This window comes from Suncus etruscus, chromosome 2 (assembly GCF_024139225.1).
Source record: "Suncus etruscus isolate mSunEtr1 chromosome 2, mSunEtr1.pri.cur, whole genome shotgun sequence".
NCBI lineage: Eukaryota > Metazoa > Chordata > Mammalia > Eulipotyphla > Soricidae > Suncus > Suncus etruscus.
In genome coordinates this window covers 74,757,138-74,780,276 of record NC_064849.1, presented here as the reverse complement: position 1 = coordinate 74,780,276, position 23,139 = coordinate 74,757,138, and the positions used below count along the sequence as shown (strand labels likewise).

Sequence of the window (23,139 nt, the reverse complement as noted above, 5' to 3'; positions counted from 1 at the left end):
GAAAGAAAAAACAGACATTTGAAGGCATTTAAGAGTATTATCAAACCAATCCTGCCACATTTTAGTCCTTAATAAAGGATAAACTTCCCATTTCTTAATGTTTGATAAAACTCTGAATTAAGCTTGAGTGGATGACAGTAGTGATGGAGGCATTGTGGGATTCCAGAGTCCCAGGTGGGCCTGTGTGAGGACCTACTGGCCAGTGCACCATTCCATTCTTCTTTTGGGCCTTCTACTTCATCTTGCCTATTTTCTTGAAGATTTTATAGCTTCTATAGTTTTCATTTATTTAATGCATAATGTGTCAGTGCTTGCAAACAGTAAAGACAAGACTTTCTACCTAGAACTTTTACTACCATTTCTTTATTCCTGGCCTGGTATGTAAATACTAACTCACTAAATCACTAACTAACTAACTCTTTTTGTATTTTTCACTCTGTCTCTCTCAATTCATTAAAAAATACCACGCTTTACAAAGTTGCTCATTAACATAGTTTTTCTGGCATTCAATAATCCACTATCAATCCCACCACCAGTGTGACCTACCCTGCACCATTGTCCCATTTTCCACCCACCCTCAATCTCTTCTCACGGCAAATACAAGACATTTTATCAGTATAAAACCATTTTGTTACAACTAAATGGTAATAGAATTATAAAGAAAAAATAGTAAAGGAGGTTCCTGAGTGATAGTACAGGGGCAAGGCTACCAACCTAAGATTGATCCAACAGCTCATAGGAGGGCTTGACCAGGAGTAATTTGTGAAAGCATAGCTAATATTATCCCCTGACCAAAGAAAATGAGAGAAATTTTACGCAATAAAATATCTATATTATTGATTTTTAATCTGGAAATAGACTTTTCTTATTATTACATATAATATATCAGATGTATAAAAATATAAATCATCCTTTTAATAATATAATTTCAGCCTAATTAGGAGTTTTGTACTTAAATGAAAGAAAAGTTATAGAACTAGAATAATTAAATGTTTTATAATAGCCATATTTAAAATGTCCATATACAGAAATAAGAGTAAATAAACCCTGACTTTGTAAAAACAAACATATCTTATTTATCTTATAAAACATTTATTTGAAGCAAAAAAAAGCTAAGAATTGGGGCAGAAGTGATAGCACAGGGGCATGGTGTAGGCCTTGCACTCAGCTGATCTAGAAGGGACCTTGGTTCCATCCTCAGCTCCCCATATGGTCCCCCAAGCCAGGAGTTATTTCTGAGCTTTTGAGCACATAGCCATGAATAACCTCTGAGCACTGCCCAGTGTGGACCCCCAAAAATAAAAATAGTCAAGAATGCAATAATACAATAATGCTAAGGCATATAGAAATGTTCAGTTCTCATTCGAATTAAGCTTAAAGTTTGTTTTATATAAAAAACAAATGTTCTCTTATTAAATTATACTATAAAACAAATAGTATGAAATATGCCAGTGCTTTTTTATCTGCCATTTCTTCTACCCATTGCCTTGTGTCATATTTATTTCCCTTGATTCAAATACATGTCAGAATCACTTTCTCAAAAAGTTTCCCTCTACACCTTGAGAAAGCCCCAGTCTTACATGATGCAGAAATACCACACAATCTATTGACAAAGTGTTCACTGAAATCAAGTTCTCTATTTGTTCTCTGCTTTAGAAAATACACTTTTGACGTCAGAAATAGGTGATCAAAATGTTTACCACATATATAATGTAGAAGTTAATTAATGACATTTGCAAGTTTCCAATCACAATCATATTTCTTATTTGAATATTATTTTTAAATCACCGTATACCTTACACAAATACTATTAACAATATTCATTATAAGATGAAGCATAATATTCACTTTCTAATTTTAATGTATCTAAAAATATAAGAATAAAATGAAAATTTAGAAAAATAGTTAAATACCTAGTATTGAATTATGATGGTACAAGACTATTAAATTTTATAACCATTGACTTGAAAAGCACTAATATCTCAATTATATATCCACAATCTTTGTACTCATTCCAACTAAAAGCCATAAACTTTATGGTATTCTGTCTATTATAGTAAATAATCTGTATTAATGTCAATAAGGCAGAAATTCATATTATAAATCACACAAAGTGTGAAATATCTCTATAGAATCTGTCAATTTAACTGGATAATGACATTTATATTCATAATTTTGTAACTGATTTTCAGAATACTTTGTCTAATTTCAAAATGCAGTAAAATTAACCCTCTGTTTAAGCTATATGCTTTTCTTTACAAAAAGTCTCAATATCCTTTATCTAGATAAAATAAATCTGATAAAAATCTTAATAATAATTCATATTTATAAGTTATAAATTTATCAATTATTAATAAGTATATACTATTCTTTGGATATTGTTAATATTTAATTTTTTTTTGTGGTTTTTGGGTCACACCCGGCAGTGCTCAGGGGTTTTTCCTGGCTCCAGGCTCAGAAATTGCTCCTGGCATGCACGGGGGACCATATGGGATGCCGGGATTCGAACCGATGACCTTCTGCATGAAAGGTAAATGCCTTACCTCCATGCTATCTCTCCGGCCCCATAATTTTTACAAATAGTTCCAAGAATCATTCCAAGAAGTATTTAAAGACTGTCTTAAACTGACACATTAAACATATAATAAAATTTCATTCACATTTTATTTTTACTCTAAAAATTTACTTTCCCTATTTCTGCAAATTAGTACCTATCTATCTGTATTATTTATTACATACTTACTCATGAGAAATATGCAAAAAAATGAAGGTAAACAATCAAGAAAGAACAAAAAGTGTAAAGAAAATAATTAGATAGACTAATATCACGCATCATGTGCACTTTTGTAGTTATTCCAATAAAGTTAAATTTTAATTTATACTGTAATGAACTATCTAGGACTTTTTAGGGTTATGCTAAGACTATTGTAAAAGTTTTAGATTTATTTCTAGAAAACTCACAGTACGTTTTCAAAGGAATATTTTATCAAGTTTTTATAGTAGTGAGTTATTATGACAAACCTGTGCTTAAAGCTGTTTGACGCAGTGCTTCAAATTTTTTTGACCAATTATAAAGATTTTCAATTTTTTTGACCAAATATAAAAGATTTTGACCAATTATAAAGATTGCTTAACCCTGTTTTCTCCATGTAATATTTATTACAGAGAATTTAACATGGTCTTCAGAACACTGTGAACACTACTATGATAGTGTGGAAATGCAATTTTTTATGATAGTAAATATTATGAAAATAATTTTAAAGACTAAAAAGTCATAATTTTTTAATAAAAAACATGTTTTGTTCAAGGTAAAATGTGATTTTACTATGGAAAAATTTTGCTGAAAGAAAATTTCAGAAATACGTTTTAACATAAGCCTTTGTTTTTAATCTACATCTTGGTACTAGGCTTATAGATATACATAATTGAAGAGATGATCAAGATTCAGAATACAGAAGGAAGTTATTTGTTAAATCACTAAGTGAAGACTTAAATTCAAGGCTAAAAAATAGTGATATTTCCAAACTACAAGGCAATTTGATTAGCAAGATAAAAAATAAATATGTCCATTTATATAAAATAAATAAGTATGCTTAATTTATCAATAGGTTTATAAGAAAAAGTATGCTGAGTTCAATTTATGTTAATTCATAAAAATACAATTTAGTCAAATTCAAATTATAAAGTGTTCTATGTAAATCGTTAAGAAATAGCAAGAAAAAATTGATATCTTGGAGCTTGAAGAGAAACTTTCTAAAGCGATTTTCAGTTTAATTTGTTGTCTTTAAAACTTCTTAAAACTTTTCATTTCTATTTTAAATAGAAAGCAAAAGATTTTTTCACACATGTACCAATAATAGGGTGTTCTGTAAACTTACTCAAATTTGAATTAAAGTAATGAAAGATGTATAGTGAAAAATAATAGACTGGAAAAAGTATTTCTTAAGAGGTTCAGTAATGTTTGATTTTGATGGAATAATGATTTTTAAATGATATTGGCTAAGCTAAGGGAAACATATGGCCAGATACATTTTATAACAGTGGCATAATAATCACACATGCTGACTTTACTTGAAAACATGACAATGTTAAAAAGTGAGAGAAGTAGAGAGACTGACTCGAATACAGGCAGGCAGTGGAGGAGGACGGAGATGGGGGATATTGATGGTGGGAATGTTGCAATGGTCAAGAAAATTGTTCTTTTTATGACTGAAACCAAACTACAAACATGTTTGTAACCATAATTCTTAAATAAAGATATTAAAAAAAGAAAACAATAGTGATGTCCATGTGTACAGTAGAGGCTATTTTCCCTCAGTATAGAGACTAGATTATGACCTGATAAAATACTGAGTAAATTACGAGGACAATAAGAACAGAGTGAGAGCTCAAAGGGACAGAATGCACTCCTTGAATGTCCAAGAAAAAAAGGATATGAACACAAAGAGCTCTGCTCGGTACATCCATAGTGGTGCCTGATCCTCCCATCAAATAAAACATGTGACCAGTGGCCAGAGTGGTGGTGCAAGCAGTAGGGCATTTGCCTTGCACGTGGCTATGCTAGGACAGACCGTGGTTCAATCCCTCTGCGTCCCATATGGTCCCCCAAGCCAGGAGTAATTTCTGGGCACATAGTCAGGAGTAACCCCTCAGCGTCACTGGTGTGGCCCAAAAAAGCGAAAGCACACTAATAATAAAAAATAAAACCTGTGACCTTGGAACATCTCCACACTTGGGCCCCAGGTGGGTTCAGTGGGTCCCAGTACCAATGCACTTGGGTCTGATTGTCCTTTTGGGTTCCCTGAACCCTATTTAAAAGCCCTTTGTCCCCATTACACCTCACATCAAAGTCAGTCAATGAAATAAAGGGTTGATTAATAGAGGAATGAGTTAGAGCACAAATAGTCTGATCATTTATCTACTGTGAATTTTTAAAAAAGAACACTGAGGGTGTAAGTAGGTTTATGAATAGGCGTAAATTGCTCGCCTGGCTGATTGGCACTGATGGCACAAGAAACATCAATTCTGCCTCCACCCAGAAACTGTAAAATAGGCTGGTACTTCTAGTAAGAGAACTAAGTTCCAACATAATGCTAACTGTAGAACTCTTAAAAGTATTAATTTTCAAACATTTGTGGTCAAATAGCCAAAATCAGACAATTTTATTGCATCCTCTCTCTGCCACACTTTTTCTCAGAAGCTGTGTGCTATTTAATGCAGTCAGAAGACACTAATCTCTCCCCATAAACTTCATTTCCAATTAATTAAAAGTTAAAAGGTGTAAAGGTAGAAGAAAGAATATATTAAATTTTCTTCAAGCTGACCTACACATTTATATTGCCCCTTTTCTAGGGTATTCCTCTGTTGGAATACTACCTTTATATTATAATTCGTTGCAATAGCATATCATAGGCAAGCAAGTTAAAGGGAGGCACTTGAAGTCAAATAGTCTTTAAAGAAGAGGTGGATTGGGTAGAAGATAAACTATATGAGGAAAGGAGTAAAGCAGTAGACAGAGAAAAAGAATTAGCAACAAAACTGCAGATGCAAGAAAGGTAGAAACAAGAAAGTAATTAAAAGCACCCAAGAGGGTCGGAGAGATAGCATGGAGGTAGTGCATTTGCCTTGCATGCAGAAGGACTGTGGTTCAAATCCCTGCATCCCATATGGTCCCCTGAGCCTGCCAGGGGCAAATTTCTTAGTACAGAGCCAGCAGTAACCCCTGAGCACTGCCAGGTGTGACCCACCCACCCCTCAAGAAAAGCACCCAAGAACATAAATAATAACAAATTATTGTATAAAACAAGATCACTCTGCTAATTCTTATAAGAAAGCAGTGGAAATTACTAAAAATCTATTTTTGACACCATAATTTTTAGAATATAAACACCATAGAAAAGGGTAAGAGGGGCTGGAGAGATAGCACAGAGCACAGAGGTAGGGTGTTTGCCTTTCATGAGGTCATCCAGGGAGGAACCTGGTTCGATTTCGCATTGCATATGATACCTAAGCCTGCCAGGGGCGATTTCTGAGTGCAAAGCCAAGAGTAACCCCTGAGAACTGCTGGGTGTGCCCCAAGAACCAATCAACCAATCAGTCATCAATAAATAAAGTTTAAAAAAAAACAACAAAGGTCAGAAAAATTGGTATAGACATCTTAATAGATTTTATTATAATTAAATGTAAATATGTATGACATTTCTTTTTCTCAAGTTTTATTTTTTAATTGTTTGTTGGGGGGGGGGGTGTCACACAGCAATACTCAGTAGTTACTTCAGACTTCGCATTCAGATATCACTCCTGGTGGTGTTTGAGGAACCATATGTGGTTGTAGGTATTGAACCCAGTAAGGTCACATGCAAGGCAAGTGTTCTACACTCTCCATTATTTCTCTGACCTCAACTGAGTCAACTGTGACACTTTCAATACAAACTAATTGTATCTTGCATAATAGAAACAGGTACTCTTGCTAAAGCACTCCTGATTCATTATTTATAATTATTAATATTATCACTAGAAAATTTTGCATATGAAATATATGTGAGAACATTCAATCACATGAAACATACTGTTACTATAATCCTAATATACCCTTATTTTGTTTTGTATTTTACTATTAAAAATCTACTTTTAGCAAGTTTAGAATTTATCATTTTAGTTTAATTTTTCTCATGTAATTATAGATGAGTTTTCATGCAAGTTCATGATGGGTCTTAAGAATGAAACTTTTGAATATAGTTATCTAAAATTGTGATTTTAATTATGTTTGTATATATCTCTGATGATTTATGAAAAACTCATTATTTTTAGAAAATATTTGCATTTTATAACTGTGTCAGATTTTTAATTATAAAATATTTTACAAAATATGATTTCACAAGATGTGTTAAGAAACCCAATATAATATATAAATTCAGGCTAACTTTATCAAGCCTATAAATTAAATAAAATTTTTATTTTAGGTAGAATTGCCATATAATCTAGATAAAATTTTTATGCATTATTTTATTCTAATGAAACATCTATCACTTAATATTTGGGCTGTAGTAGATATCTATATCTGTTTATATATTATATATTACATATTTATATAGATATCTAAATATCTATATTTATATACAGATATATACAGTATAAATATGGCATTGTAGTTTTAAAATAAATGATACTCCCCAAGTATGTTCAAAGTTCAATTTTGACATAAAATTTGATATTTTTCTCTGGGTGTAATGTATCAATATCACAATGCCATACTTAAAAACAGGGATATGTTGATTCCTTAAATCAATACTTCATTTGTAAGGCAATAAATCTACAAGCATCACAAAACTGGAGAGATGTCAGACCACAATGAAAACATTATTATGAAATTCAAATTGTGCTGTGACTTGACTACTAAGTCTTTTTTCCATTTTTTTCTTCTCTGTCAATGTCAGCATTCATCATTGTGTACGAGAAGGTGTGAATTCAAATATTTTCTTATATGAACTTATCCTTAAAAATTCTGTTAAAACTTTAACTTTCTAAAGCACCAGAAAATTTCAGATTTTCAAATTTATTTTGTTTTTTGTTCCTGGCAGAAGTGGGGTTTGAGACCATACTTGATAGTTCTCAAGGCTCATTCCTGTGCTGTGTCTTGGCCTATCTTTTCTATTTCAATATGTTTCAATATTTTTATTAAAATAAAACTCAAACACTTTCCAAAATTTAAAGTAGCAAAATTGAAATGCATTTACATATGTATGTCCATAGGTGACAAGATACATATATAAATAGTATGATAAAGGCTTCATTATTATGCCTTATAATGAACTAATTATTGACATTTATCATTTGTATTTAAAAGAATGCCACCTTTTATGTGACAGGATTCAATATAATTATGATGAGAAATACATTTATTGTGGTGATGAGACTAACATTTTTCAGTGCTCATGATTGCATTAGGTATATCAATTGTGAAGTAAGCATAAAAATAAACTAATTTGCATACATAATCATACCCATTATTACAATGATATATCATTCAGTCCCTATTGAATAATCATTGTCAAAAAGACAAACTTAAATCATATTTTATATTAGAAAACATAGCATTGAGTTTCAAAGAGATAGTAAGGGGTTATTACACTTGTCTTATATGTGGCAATCTGATTGGATCCCCAATAAACATTTGTTGTCCTGGCACATTCCAGGGCCATATACCCTGAGTAAAACTTTAGCATCACCAGGTGTGACACAATTCCTCCCTCCTCACGAATAAACCACAATACAATTAAAGTCATATATAAAATATTACACCATATGGACAAGTTTAGCAGAAGTGAAACCATATACATAAAATATCAAACCATCTGGTCAATTTAGCAGAAGGAATAGTATTCCTTTCAAGCAATCAAATGTATTAAAAAGTCTACTTGGTAGTAGTAGCAGCAGAGCTGATTTTCAAAGTATTAATAAATTATAGTAGAAACTTAAAAAAAATTCAATAATAAGAATAATTCTCCTTAAACATTTAATAATTTAATAATAGATAAGATGCATTGCCATTTTATCCTAGTTTTGTAGTTATAATATTACACTGACTTGTAAATTCCAAAACTTGCCAGTAATACTATAAGTAGCAAATGCTTATTGATAATCATGTAAAATACCAAATAAGTTATTAAAAATATGAAACTATTGAAACAAAGTACAATTCCAATACACAATTCTTAAATGAGGTCGACCCTGATTTAATCCCTAGTAGTCCATATGGTTCCAAAAATCTAGGAATAGGGGCCAAGAGAAAGCACAGCAGTAGGGCATTTGCCTTGCAAGCAGCAGACCCGGACCAACATATTCGAATCCGGGCATCCCATATGGTCTCCTATGCCTGCCAGGAACTATTTCTGAGCACAGAGCCAAGAGTAACCCTTGAGCTCAGCCAGGTGAGGCCCCAAAACACAACAAACAAAACAAAACAAAAAAAAAAAACCGTCGGAATAATTTATGAGCAGAGTCATAATAATCTGTAGCACAGTTGAGTGTACTCCAGAAAAAAAAGACAATACAATAATCAATAAGTCTATTCAAAGGGTTTCCTTTATATTTCTCCATCAAGTTTTATTTTATTTTCTAACAACAATGCTAGATTTACCTGCTATGGTTTTTAATACAAATATAATTGTGATATATACAAGATTTTCCCAGTCCTCTAAGGAGTAGGTTGATATATTATTTCAGGATATGTTCAGGATTGTGGACAGTTAATTGATATTAATAATTTTAAAGCATATTTTAAAACATCCTAATTATATTTAAACATTATCCAAAATTAATAATAATATATTGAATGCAATTTAGTTTAATATTTTCAACAAAATTCAACGACATATTTGTTGTATTTTGCCATAAACAGGATTTTTAGTGGGATCATGTTACAAATTATAAATATAATGCACTGCATTATAAACCATGAAATTATATTATTAAAGCATGAAATTATATTATTAATTTCTGTTATATATAAATTTAAAATATATAAAAAGAAGTACATCTTTTACATATAAAACCACAAAAGTAAAATAAAGCATATAAACAGGAAAAGATATGAAGATTCTAATGTTCTGATGCTACTTTTAGATATTATATGTGACTGAAATAATAGTGAAACACGTATAATTCCTTGAATTCTTATAATATTTTTGAATTATACAAATTTTAAAGAATGGATGCAGTTATTTTGAAAATAATATTATGGAAATTACATTAAATCATTGCAGTAACTGCTTTGGTAGAAAAATAGATAGAGGTAATAAAGAAGTTAATGTAAAGGGATAGTCTCTGTAAGCAATTTCATGATTGCTTTTCAACTTTATAAATAGAGCATATTGTAGATGTAGGATAAGTATCCTCACATTGTAATTATATGTATTGTGTTTTCACCTGGTATTCTGGTTTCCTATAAATAAATAGTATTTTATGTCTATCCTAAAACACTAATTCAGAAATTTTAGGGGGAAGTCTATTAGCATTAGATATTCAATAAGTTTAAAGTATAGATATCTATCTATCTCAGCATCAATTTTGTCAATGACATCTTTTTTATAACATATAAAAATTTTTTTCTCTTCAAATTCAAAGTGACTAGTAATTGCAATTTTGAGCATAAAGTGTATTTGAATTTGAAATAAAAATTACATGAGGTCGCCCATGCATTTCAGGACAGTAAATCATAGTTTGAAATGATAAGGGCTAATTTTATAACCCAAACATACAAAACTATTATATGTGCTAGTGTTTTATTGAGTAAGTAGAAATCAAAGAATTATTTTGTTTGTCAATAAAAATAAACCTGCTAAATCATTCCACTCCTCCTGCAAATGATGAATACTTCAGTTCTGAATAAAGTAGAAAAGTACAAAACAAAAGAGAAAACAGGAAAGCTAAAGCATTAATGTAAATATTACCTCTCTGTCATTTTGTGATCTTGGATCTTAATGCTAAGTGCTTTCACTGGTAAACTTATTATAGCATATAGACAAGTTAATTTTAACAAACATGTTAAATTAAAAAAGTAAAAAGTAATTATGCATCACTATTTTATAGATTAATACATATAAATATTTATATTGCACATATATCAGCAATAATACCCTTAAAAAGTACCACCATTTTTTCCTAGACAGTAAGATACATTATAATGACATTTAAGTTTGGGGAGGTGTTTCTTGGTAATGCTAATATAAAATCTTTTGGGTAGGCTCCAGAGATCATGCTTTTATTCAGGCACTTTACATTCTTAATGTGACTATAAGACAATCTATTGCTAGTGCTAAATTTAGGCATAAGTGCACTAACATATTAAGGCTGCTATGAAAATGTACAAAAGTACTACAAAGATCCTTTATGCACTGTTCACTCCTTAATATATTTTAATAATGAAGACTATATCTGATTCCAGGCAGAGAGATATTTCAAGTGCCTTTTAAGAGAAACAAACTTTTCCAGAATTTTTTTTTAAACCAGGAGTCACTGGTATCAACTTGTGTATGTGAGTATAGGTGTATATCTTACATGACGTGGATACTTACTTTATCACCATAAATTTACATTTAGTGTCACCAAGTTTCCAAATGAATTTGATAAATTTTTGATGAGAAGCAATTTGTCTCTAAAGACCTCTCTAAAATCATATTGGAGATGGTTAATATTCCATTTATTTCTAGACTCATATGCAAACACATAAGTAAGACTGTCATTGATACGTATTTTTGACATATTTTCAAAGAAAATTCATTAAAATACTCAAGCTACCAAGACAAATGTTTTGTGTTCAGAAACAATCTTATACTCTATTTTAAAATTATTATTGTTACAGTTTAGCATCAAGTAAAACAAATACAGGTAAAATTGTGATATACTTAAACGTATATGTATATATATAATTCAGTCAGAAAAGTAAATATTTCAAATATCACACTGAACATTCTTTAAAGTTACCACACTATTGAAGCTCAAATATATTTGTTTTTATTTTAAATGAGAAAACAAAACTAGTCTTAAAGAAGATAACAAACTACTGATCCACTGCATTAATGCATCAGTACTAATATAAATAATTATTTGTTTATGCATCAGTATTAATATAAATAATTATATGTTATTTTTTATGAAGAATAACATATAGCCAATGTTTATTCAGAAGACACCCATACTAATTTTTGTTTCTCTTCATGGATAATATTACCATTTTCTTACATATTTTATTTTACAGTCACAATTTTTAAAGTATCATAACTAGCCTTCAGATCAATTGCACAAATACATTACAGAAGTATTCTGGAATACCTATATTTGAGAATTCCTCAAAACACTAGTGGACCCTACAGATAGTGGCAAACTGATAGCAATAAAAGCCTCCAATCAATTGTTTAATTCCTTTTGGGTGGGTATACCATTTAAGAAATGATTAAGCATTGCCTACATAGGAACTCATTAAATGAAATATATTTATAGAAGATGACAGTAAGAGTTTTTCATCCACCATATATTATCAAGTCAAATACAAGTTTAAAACTCAATTTAAAAACAACTTTTATACTGTAATTCTGTTAGAGATAGCAAGTGCTAAAAGGCATACTATTTTAATGAAGTGATGAATACAATAATGGGGCATAATTATGTAAACCATTTCAAAAGTATTCTTTAAACTGCCAACCAGTTTAATAAAACAATGTACATATACCCTCCCAATAAACATATATTACTTCATTGATCCTAAGAAATATAAAAGTTAGTTTTAATTTATGATCTCTGCACCCTTTAAAGCATTCTTGTCTTCTTTTCAGACTTGATCATATCATGTGATATATCTCTATTATTCTAATTTTCCAAAATACAGAGATACTAGTATCTCAACATCTCAGCTTAAGTGCTTCCAAATTTTACACTCTTTACTTAAAAGACCCCTATATTCAATCAGAAGTCCAGAGATGTATGCTGGCCATGTTATATCCAAATTCCTTGCAGCTATATGCCAAAATAGTATTTTTCAATTCAATTTCTTTATTTTCAGAGATGTAATAGTTGCACCTAGATTAACCATTTTGATAGTGGCACAATCATAGACTATACTTACCATGAATTTGTCTATGCAAATAAAGAAATGTCTGAATCTGGAAATTTGATTTATCTTTATTGAAATAAGGAGGATTTTAAATCACAGTTTTCAATATTAAGAGCATTGGACACATTTGCTCTTAACTTTAACTCATTCAGGAAAGAAAGCATGATAATTCTATAAAGGCATGAATCTCAACTGTTATGTAAAAGTTAGCATGTTTCACGGTCACAGAATGACTCATTGTTCATGTTAAATACATTTCAAAAACCTTATAAAAATTCTGTTGGAAGCCTCAAAAAAACAAAAAATAAAAATAGAGTGATAACCAGAAAATACCCCCCAACTCTCCTTAAGTCTATATTCCACTATGTTCTCATCAAAAACAGATCATATAAATTAGAATTTATCTATTCCAGGTGAAAACATTTTCAGTGTATTTTTGGTATTTAAAATTGCATCTCAGAGCATCCAAGGTTAATAGCGTTGACATACTATAGAATACTAATGAACTTATAGTTCAAATTCATTGTCTCTCTTGAGATTAGTATATTCCACTGCATATGCATAAAATAGAAAACAGTTCACCAAACCACTGCAACTTCCACCACAGTTCAGCTAAAGCATGCCATATTTGCTAAGGTAAACTCCACTCCTGATAAATCTAGCTTTCACTGGGTTTAGATACATTTACTTATGATAATGGGAGAGTAATTACAACCAACAGATGATCAATGTCAGATGCTGACCAAAGTCCGAAATAAATATGTAGATAAAGGTCCCTTTCCAGGTAAAGCAGTAGTTGACAGTCCTGAGTCCTGACATTGTATATTCACCTCTGTATTGTGACATTATTCATTTACATATTTTTCATTTTAACTAAATACTCAGCATTTATTAAAGTGCTAAAGTCTATTTCTGTATTGTTGTTACTTAAAACATGTAAACAAAAGTTCTTAGCAAACTAGTGTTCCATTTCAAATTAATCAATGTAAACATATGTGAGTAATTCAGAAGCAACTAATGCATTGCTAAGTTTAGTTTTCTATCTCACGCTAATGTTTGCCTGTCGATTTCATGTTCCTTCAAAGATGTTGGATAAGTAGCAATTTTGTAGAATTAAGAAGAAACCAAGTTTAGTCCCCCACGACCCCACTCTTTGAATACCTTATTCAAACAGTACAAAACATATTCTTACCTGTTTCTAAATTCTCTGAGAGGGAACAAAAAAGAGTGACTAGGAGAAAAGCTGCCTATGTATGACTTCACGACAAGAAATCAAATGCAGTCGCTTGCATAATTTTTAAGCCAGGTAAATAAGGAGCAACTTACCTCTCTCGGTGAGCAATAAAAACTGAGCTTAACCCTGCTCAGCGCTGACAGTCCGGTGCTCCTGAGGTCTCATTCCTTCCCCTCTCCTTTTTAGAGTCTCTTCACAGCTGAATCTTCATGCAGCTCAGTGAGCCTCCCTCTGCGAGCATCACTTTTAACTCCGACAGGCAGGCAGCTGAAGCCAAAGGAACTCTCTATCTGATTGGTTTCCATTCAGCGTTTCTGATTTGGAAGGGACGTTGTTCACCAGGGAAGATATTACCACGGAGGGCGCTGCAGGCCTCCAGGTTTTTGGGGGAGCTCAGAGCCCTTTTAAGAACAGTGATTTGCAAGCGAATGGAGTGGGAGGGCCCCAACGGGAGGGCTTTGTCCAGAGACCACCTGAACAGAAAAGAACCCAGTGCTTTTAGGGTTAATCTGCTCAACTTAATCTGTTTACAATTGGGAAAGAAAGGTCACAACATGCCTGTAACCTGTAAATCATCTGTATAAACGATGTCACCTAGAAAGTGCTGTTGCTCCAGAGGGATTTTGTGTTTGGTCCTTGGAGAATCCACAAGCACCTATTTAAATGCAATGCCAACATTCCAAGTTTAAGAAAAGAAAATGAGATCTTAAAAAATTTATCCCTGACAATATGCTTTTCGGAAAAAATCTATTTGTCTATGAGTTTATAAACTTCAATGACAAAACATTCATTTAAAAACAGCTTATGCTTGATGCTCTTACATGTTCTTTTTCAGTTAAGAGGGTTGTATCAATAGCTCCTTCAAACTTCTACTATATATATATATATATATATATATATATATATATATATATATATATATATATCTGTTACTTAATAGTGCAATTGAATGATTCCATTTTTCCTGGCAGGGTCCCCAAATGATGATGGTATAGCCAAGTCACATCAAGTAGATGGTCCACCTGTTTGATTCACCATTGTACATAGAACAAGTATTAAGGAGCTTAAATCATAACAGCTGAATTCTTATTTCAGAGAAGTCCCTTTAGTACTTTTGGAAATGGCACAATAAGAAGGTTATTGATTAGTAGATAAATCTTTCTGAAAAAAAATTCTAGTAATAGTTATATTAAATGCACAGTGGGAGTATGGCTCACTTTATAACGGCTCGTTAAGTCGTTAATGGCATAAGTGGCAAAAAATATCAATAACCTATTTGATGCTTCAAAGGGAAACTGACAATATAAAATAAAATTGTCACTTTGCAACCTCCTCCCCCATTGAGAAGCTTAGCCTTGAGAGTAAATAATAGTGTCCTGTATCTGCTGCATGTATATATGGGAATTCATTTCCTGAAAGAGAAAACACATACTTAGTAAACACAATTGTACATATGTACAAATAAAAGGTGACAATATTAATTACAGTAATAGATCTTGTAGTACACATTTATGTCTAATAATTTTGAATGTGATACATAAGCAGTGGACAAATAAGTGCTTCATTTCTTCTACCAAAAAAAAAAAAAGCAGAGAGATGGAACTCAAGTTTTATGCATATAGTTTAAGGCTAGATAGAGCCAAGAGGTTTAGATCAGCTTAGTAAATTCTTCATGGAGGCTGATTGTTTTCTCCAGGCAAAGACACTTAATTTAAAATTCACAGTCTCTGCTGCTTTATACTCATTTCTTCCAGGTCTACTTGTTCCTTTAAATAAATGTACATAGTATAAACGCTCTTCACGAATGCTGAGATAAAGTAATTTATGTAAAGAGGGGGAAAGGAAGCAAACACAATATTTTATCATAATTTGAGATAATTATTCACAAATAAAGCTTTAAATTTTGAAGCTGCATATATTTTACTTCCCACTGAAACCCAACTGTAAAAATAAATAGTCTTGTGTAAAATTCACAGCCCAATAGAGCATTCTATTACCTAATTTGAAGTTATTTTTACTACTATGAAATAAAGTGAGTGGTAGTATTGCCAACTTGAAAAAAAAAAGTTACTCTCTCAAGGTGGTTCCTATTTTTCACTTGTTTATCATCATGATGGCAGAGCCATGGAGAGCAATTGACCTAAACTTTGATATAATTGAATATGATATTATAACTTGCGTATAGCAACTTTGAAATTTTTAAATAGAAGGAGCCTCCTTTTCACATGTACAGAAATTTGACTGCTCAGAAAAATATCTTGAATCTTTAGCACGTTGATTCCTTTCATTCAGTTGGTATTATCTCAACCAGAAAGATCTGATGCCACTGTCTCCTTCCAGGTGGGATTCCCATTTAGAGAATTACCTGGTACCTAGCCCAAGCTCCCTTGGCAATAAACAAAAATTGAAATGAAGCAGTTTCAATATTTTCAGGCTAGTATAACAAAAATACCATCTTTTTTATTGGCTTTCTTTTCTTTTTTTAATATAAAAAGGCACAGACATAAAAAAATTGTATTGCATTCTTAGAAGCTAAACATCTAAGATCACTCTGCAAGAATATTAGCTGTTTACTCCTTCTCTTTTTATTAAACATATTCAAGCATGAAAGGAGAGAATGATCTCTCAAGGCTCCAATGTCATTCATGAGTGTCCTATCTTCTTCACTGACCCACACCAAAAATGAAAAAAAAAAAAAAGCTTCATTCAGACATTATGATTCAAGTTTATGAAAGAACACATAAACATTCAGATCATAGCTAGATTTTTTTGGGTTTTTGTACTCCCATAAGATTTTCTATTCCACAGAGATAATTGAGTTGGTTGGCACTTGCCTTGCATGCAGCAAATCTAGGCTAACTCCCTACGTCCAATATGGTCTCCCTAACCCAGCTGGCCAGGCAGGAATGGTTCCCAAATGCAAAGCCGGGAATGAAACCTGAATAATCTGGATGTAATCCATAAAAAAAATACCAAAAAAAAAAAAAAAGAAAAAGATTTCTGTAAATAAGTTTTCTTTGTCATTATATGTGTGTCATTATAGCATTAGAGTTCTTTTTTAATTTCAGTACTTCACCTTGAAAAATGTTATTGCGGGGCCGGAGAGATAGCATGGAGGTAGGATATTTGCCTTGCATGCAGAAGCACAGTAATTCTAATCCCGGCATCCCATATGGTCCCCCAAACCTGCCAGGAGCGATTTCTAAGCGTAGAGCCAATAGTAACTTCTGAGAGCTGCCGGGTGTGACTCAAAACAAAACAAAACCAAACAAAAAATGTTTTCTCAAAATCTCATTTTAACTCTACTCACACCTGCTTTGTTTTTTCCTTCTAATCTGATGGCAGCACTTTAACTTCCCCCTTCTGAATGCCTTGCACAGAAATTATATTGTTGTCCAAAACCACACCCCCACTGAACCCCAGGTTTCTCACCTTCAAGATTCTCATTCCTCTGCTCACTCTGTTTAGACAAGGTCCAACATTGATCCCCTGCATACTTTATTCTGCACACATGTCTCCAGTGATGATAAATTTTGTTGATTTGTGGTGAATGAGGAATCAACCGAAAAGGCTCTATGTTCTGTGAGTGGCAGTGAACTATGAAGCAGAAACAGACACTATGATCACAGAATGATCCGAACTCCAAATAATACAGAAGAATTAGAATTTGAGAGTCAGAGTTGTTCTTTGCTTTTATTTCATAGTTCATAGATCAGAGAGCATTACATGATCCAGACTTTTAGTAGATGATGGAAGTGTAGGAATTTTCTAAAAGTCTTAAAATAAAAAATGACATATAGGTGTACATATATCTATATATGTATCTATAGATATATGTACATATATAGAGAGTATATGTACATATATATTTGTCAAACCTAATATATATCATGAATAATATGGAGTCTATTGATAACCTTGCCCTCTTTTTAAAGTTCTGTCTATGGTTACTACATCATCTAATATTTTATTATCATCATTACTATTGCTATTTCTATCAGTAGTAATAATACCATTAAAATTGGTTAAGATTTATTTCATAACTGCATTAAAAACTGCAAACATTTTATATCTTTAACTGATTTTACAAGATGGTTTTCTTGATATTGTATAAGAAAACTGGCAGTCACTGAGTTTATTTGTCAAAAATAATTTAGGAAGGCAGTTTATAGACCTGCAAGTAGAAAACAGTCCTGTTGAAGTTTAATGCCCATTGTCTTAAGCAATATATTTTTCATAGCCCTTAAACTGCTGTTGACAGCCAAAAATACCACATCTCACTGCCTGATGGCAAAGATAACTGGAAAATATTGGATTTCCTAGAGGATGTAATACTTTGTGTATTATTAAAACTTTTTTTTAAATACGCATACATCTTTAATTGCTTTATTTTGACAAAATTCAGGTGTGAATAATGAGCAATTTTTTAGATAAGTGTTTTTAGTATTATCAACATCCATGTTCACACTAAATATGCATTCCTTCCTTTAATTCAAAATCAGTCCTGGGACTGGAGCTATAGTACAGTGCTGAGGCACATGTCTGGCCCAGATTTGATCACTGGCATCCATATGGGTTCTCTGCCACGAATAATTATTTTTTTAAATTTATTTACTTTAGCACCATGCTTATCAATGTGTTTGTAATTCAATTTCAGTCATAGAATGTACAACCCACCCTTCACCAGTGCAACTTTCCTGCCACCAATGTCCCCCATTTCCCTTCTCCCCAACCCTCCCCTGCCTTTGAGATAGGCATTCTATTTCTCTTTCTCAGTATCATTGATATGGTAGTTGTTAGTGTAGTTATCTCTCTAACTTCACTCACCACTCTTTGTGATATACTTCATATTATGGGCTGGTTCTCACAGCCCTCATCTCTATTGTCTCTGAGTATTATTACCATACTGTCTTTTATTTGTCTTAAATCCCACAGATGACTGAGACTACTCTATGTTTATCCCTCTCCCTCTGGCTCATTTCACTCACCATACTAGTAGTATTCATGAATAGGGAAATTTCATAACTTCATTTTTCCTAACAGCTCCATAGCATTCCATTATGTAGATGGTATACCAGTTTCTTTAGCCATTTATCTGTTATCGGGCATCTGTGTCGTTTCCAGATTCTGGCTATTTTAAATAGATCTGCAAATGACAATAGGAAGGTAGAGGACATTTTGTTTTCTGTTTTTGTGTTCGTAGGATGACTATCCCTAGGCCTGGTATAGCTGGAACATAGTTTTTTGAATAATCTCCGTATTGTTTTCCCTGAACGAAGACAAGATGGCATTCCCACCAACAGTGAATGAGAGTTTCTTTCACCGCATATACCCCCAAACACTGATTGTTCTTTTTTTTTTTTCTCTCTCTCTGATGTGTACTAGTCTCTGTGGAATGAGATGTACCACCTAGTTGTTTATATTTGCAACTCCTTAATAGTTAGTGATGTGGAGCATTTTATAATGTGTCTTTTAGTCATCTGAATTTCTTCTTTGAGGAAATGTCTATTCATTTCTTCACCCCATTTTTTGATGGTGTTAGATTTTTTTCTTGTTAAAAATATTTACTTATTTCTGTATTTAGGCCATACCTGTAGATGCTCAGCAGTTACTCCCTGCTCTGTGCTTAGAAAGTACTATTGGAAGACTCCAGGGGACCATGTAGAATGCTGAGAATTAGACTGAGTAGGTCATATGCAAGGCAGGCACCCTACCTGCTGTGCTATAGCTCCAGCCCTCATACATTTTTGTTTGCTTGCCTGTTTTCCAAAATGTCATTCTAATATTCTTAAAAGGATATGTTACTCCATCCTAGAGTGGTATTTATCATTGAATTTCTTTAGCAGGATAAAATCTTAGTAATTATTCTGTGAGTAATATATTATTTGCTTCATAGCTAGCAAACAACTTTAAAATGTAATAAAACACACTAATCTGTTTTGTTTTCTGCTTATTTTTGTCACACAAGCCTGTGCTCAGAGATTATTCTTGGTTTATTGTTCAGGCATCACCCTTGGCGTGACTCAGAGAAACAAACACAGTACCAAGGATGGAATCTGGTTTTCTAAGTGCAAGTGTCCAAGTCTGTTCTCTATCTCAATGACTTTTTTTTTAATCAAAATAACATTATTTTAATTTAACATAAATATCACATATTTATCTTAAAACTTAACCACAAAATAACTTAAAAAGACAAAGTAAGGGGCCATTGCTGTGACGCTAGAGGTAAGGTGTCTGCTTTGCGAGCGCTAGCCTAGGACAGATCTCGGTTTGATCTTCCTATGTCCCATATGGTCTCCCAAGCCAGGAGTGATTTCTGAGAGTATAACCGGGAGTAACCCTTGAGTGTCATTGGGTGTGGCTCAAAACAAAACAAAAAACAAACGAAGAAACAAAACAAAACAAAAAAGACAAAATAAAACTTATGTTACTGTACGAAAGACATGAATTAAGTCTCCCATGCAATTTGAATTAAGTTAAATTATCTTTAAAAATTTAAATACAAAATATTTGTTTTTACACTTTATTTATTAGTTTTATGGACACACACTGTGGTGTTTAAATGTCACTCCAGATTTTTTTTTTTTGGGTGGCTTCTGGAGACTCCTGGGCTTGGGACATATGACGTGGGAGATGAACCCAGAATTTGCATGTGAATTATGTGATATCTCCAGATTTTGAATATTGCTTTCCTCCCATAATTGTTCCTTTTACTATTGTTACTGTCTGCTTTTCAATAAAGATAACCTCATAAGTATGCTGCATAATTTTAATATATAATTAAATTAATATATTTTAAGATATATATTCATCTCTTTACCTAAAATTAAGTTTATATATACCAAAAATAAAAATATACCAAAAATAGACAGCATTTTTAAATTTTTTCTGCATATTGATTTCCAAGTAAAATAGATTTGTGGATATTTATATAAACAAATTCATAAATAATTTTAATTGCTACATTATATTTATTTAGTATTATATTGTTTAAATTTAAACAAAAATTTTTTGAGTTGTGTAGCCCTTTATTAGCAACTAAAATAGAAGGTATCTGTTGTACAACATGGGTATTAATGGACTAGAACTGGAGATTGATTATATTCTAATACAGGTCATTTATAAATGCATTTTATTAAAAAGCTTCTACCCTTCGTGTACAATTTTGCAAAACTATTCTGAAAGCAGAATATATGTGCAGAAGTCTGCAAAGAGTGCAAATTTAGGATATGGTCAATGCTTTACAAGTTCCTTTCCCAAAAACAAACAAACAAAAAACAACAAACTCTCAGGACCTTGAAAACTGTCATCTTTTTTTTTCTTTTTGGATCAAGATTTTCTTATGTCAACCTTCCTTTCACTGCCCAGAACTAGAAAGCATTTAAAATGAGTTGGAATTAAAGGAGAAGATGAGGAGGAAGAGGAGGATGAGGAAGAGAAGAAGAAGAAGAAGAAGAAGAAGAAGAAGAAGAAGAAGAAGAAGACGAAGAAGAAGAAGAAGAAGAAGAAGAAGAAGAAAAAGAAGAAGACAAAGAAGACGAAAAAGAAGAAGAAGAAGAAGAGAAGAAGAAGAAGAAGAAGAAGAAGAAGAAGAAGAAGAAGAAGAAGAAGAAGAAGAAGAAGAAGAAGAAGAAGAAGAAGAAGAAGAAGAAGAAGAAGAAGAAGAAGAAGAAGAAGAAGAAGAAGAAGAAGAAGAAGAAGAAGAAGAAGAAGAAGAAGAAGAAGAAGAAGAAGAAGAAGAAGAAGAAGAAGAAGAAGAAGAAGAAGAAGAAGAAGAAGAAGAAGAAGAAGAAGAAGAAGAAGAAAGAAGAAAAGTTCTATTAGTTTGAGGTTTCAGAATCCCTCCCCCAAACCAAGATGAGCATCTTGGTGAGGGTTAAGATAGGACCCGGGCAAAGAATGAAGATGTGCAGGCAGCATCCCTGAGGACTCCAAGCTTCAGTGGACTGTGAGTGCTCCCACCGCGTAACTCACGGAACTGTCTTGCCAGTTTCTGCACTGGCTTGACTGGGCATAATTCAAAAAGGAAAAGCTCATATTCACTCGTTCTTCTGCAGCTCTGTGATAGCGTTTAGTAACACCCCAATGGGATGTCTTCCACATATAGTATTATGGTATTTCTTCAAGTAATTGCTAAAAGATACAGGGTCTAATTGTTCTATAATACTCATACCCATTTTATCTAGATGTTCAATGGATTTATATATCTCCCCTGGGATTCATCATAGTAACTGTAACAAAACCTTTGATCCCAATGGCAGAAATCAGAAGAAACCACAAAGAGATTACTAGGATTCGTTAGATATTTACTGAAGAGTTTTCCGAATTCCTGTTCTTTTGAATCACTCAGAGCTCCAACCAGTACAGGAATAATGGTAAACTCATCCTTATGGCTTTCCATGGCTTTAGCTGTGTAAGGCAAATGCATTTCGATACTGTGTTTGTCTCCATCTGTCTGCAGAGACATGCATTCAAACATCCCTGTCTTCCAGAATTCTCCAAAAATCTTTTGGTCTATATGCGGAGGTCGTACAGGGGGGTCCTGTATATGTCCATGCTAGAATGGGCGCAGCAGGAGAGGGGGACGTGATGAGAAGGCCCGAGGATGAAAACTCTCTGAATGACAGATCGGTCCACTTGCTTGTACGCGTGGGCAGCACAAAAGCCACAGTACGTGTATCCCGCTCTTGCGAGTCTTTTCTTAGACTGGACTTGAGAAAGCCAACCTTCTAGCTGCGCGTTCAGCTGTGGTCCTGAGGCCGTGTACCAGCTCAGGGTGTGGCTGGCTTCGCGGCACACCACTCGGTTGGACATGTTGGAGCCGGAGCCGCCTAGGGTAGATGATTGGGGATGAATTGAATGAGTGGCCAGGCCCAGGCCCAGAGGAGGAGGAGGAGGAAGAGGAGAAGGAGGAGGAGGAGGAGGATGGAAGGGATCGGGCTGGCCCAAGAAGAGCAATTTAAACAAAATTTAACTTTCAGAATATTTGGTGTTTGTTTCTTTGTTATTTACTCCTATCTCTGTAGTCAAGAATTACTCCTGGTAGTGCTCTGAAGAGATGAGATGCCGGGGATAGAACCCTTATAGTCTATTTGCAAGGCAAAGGCCCTACCCCTTTACTAACTCTCTGGTTCTGAGCTTTCAGTTTTCAAATTAGGTTTTATTTCCTTGGTGAAACACTTCTTTAATTATCTTTCAAACTTCTGAAATTTACTGTTTTTTTTGGGGGGAGGGGTATTTTTTGCCCATGGTGAGTTTTATTTGGTTAACAAAAAGGTATGAAATTACATATCTA

General features: G+C 32.9%; 1 protein-coding gene and 1 pseudogene across 1 annotated transcript in view; both read right to left on the bottom strand.

Moving 5' to 3' along the window:
- Positions 1–14,050, bottom strand: part of CDH9 (cadherin 9) — a 120,227-nt gene extending 106,177 nt beyond the window's left edge. Inside the window, exon 1 of the mRNA XM_049768378.1 lies at positions 13,937–14,050. The gene's annotated coding sequence lies outside the window, so the exon portion shown is untranslated. The remainder of the gene's footprint in view (positions 1–13,936) is intronic.
- Positions 14,051–21,661: 7,611 nt separating this feature from the next.
- LOC126001169 (protein MEMO1-like) lies at positions 21,662–22,673 on the bottom strand (annotated as a pseudogene).
- Between the last annotated feature and the right edge of the window lie 466 nt (positions 22,674–23,139).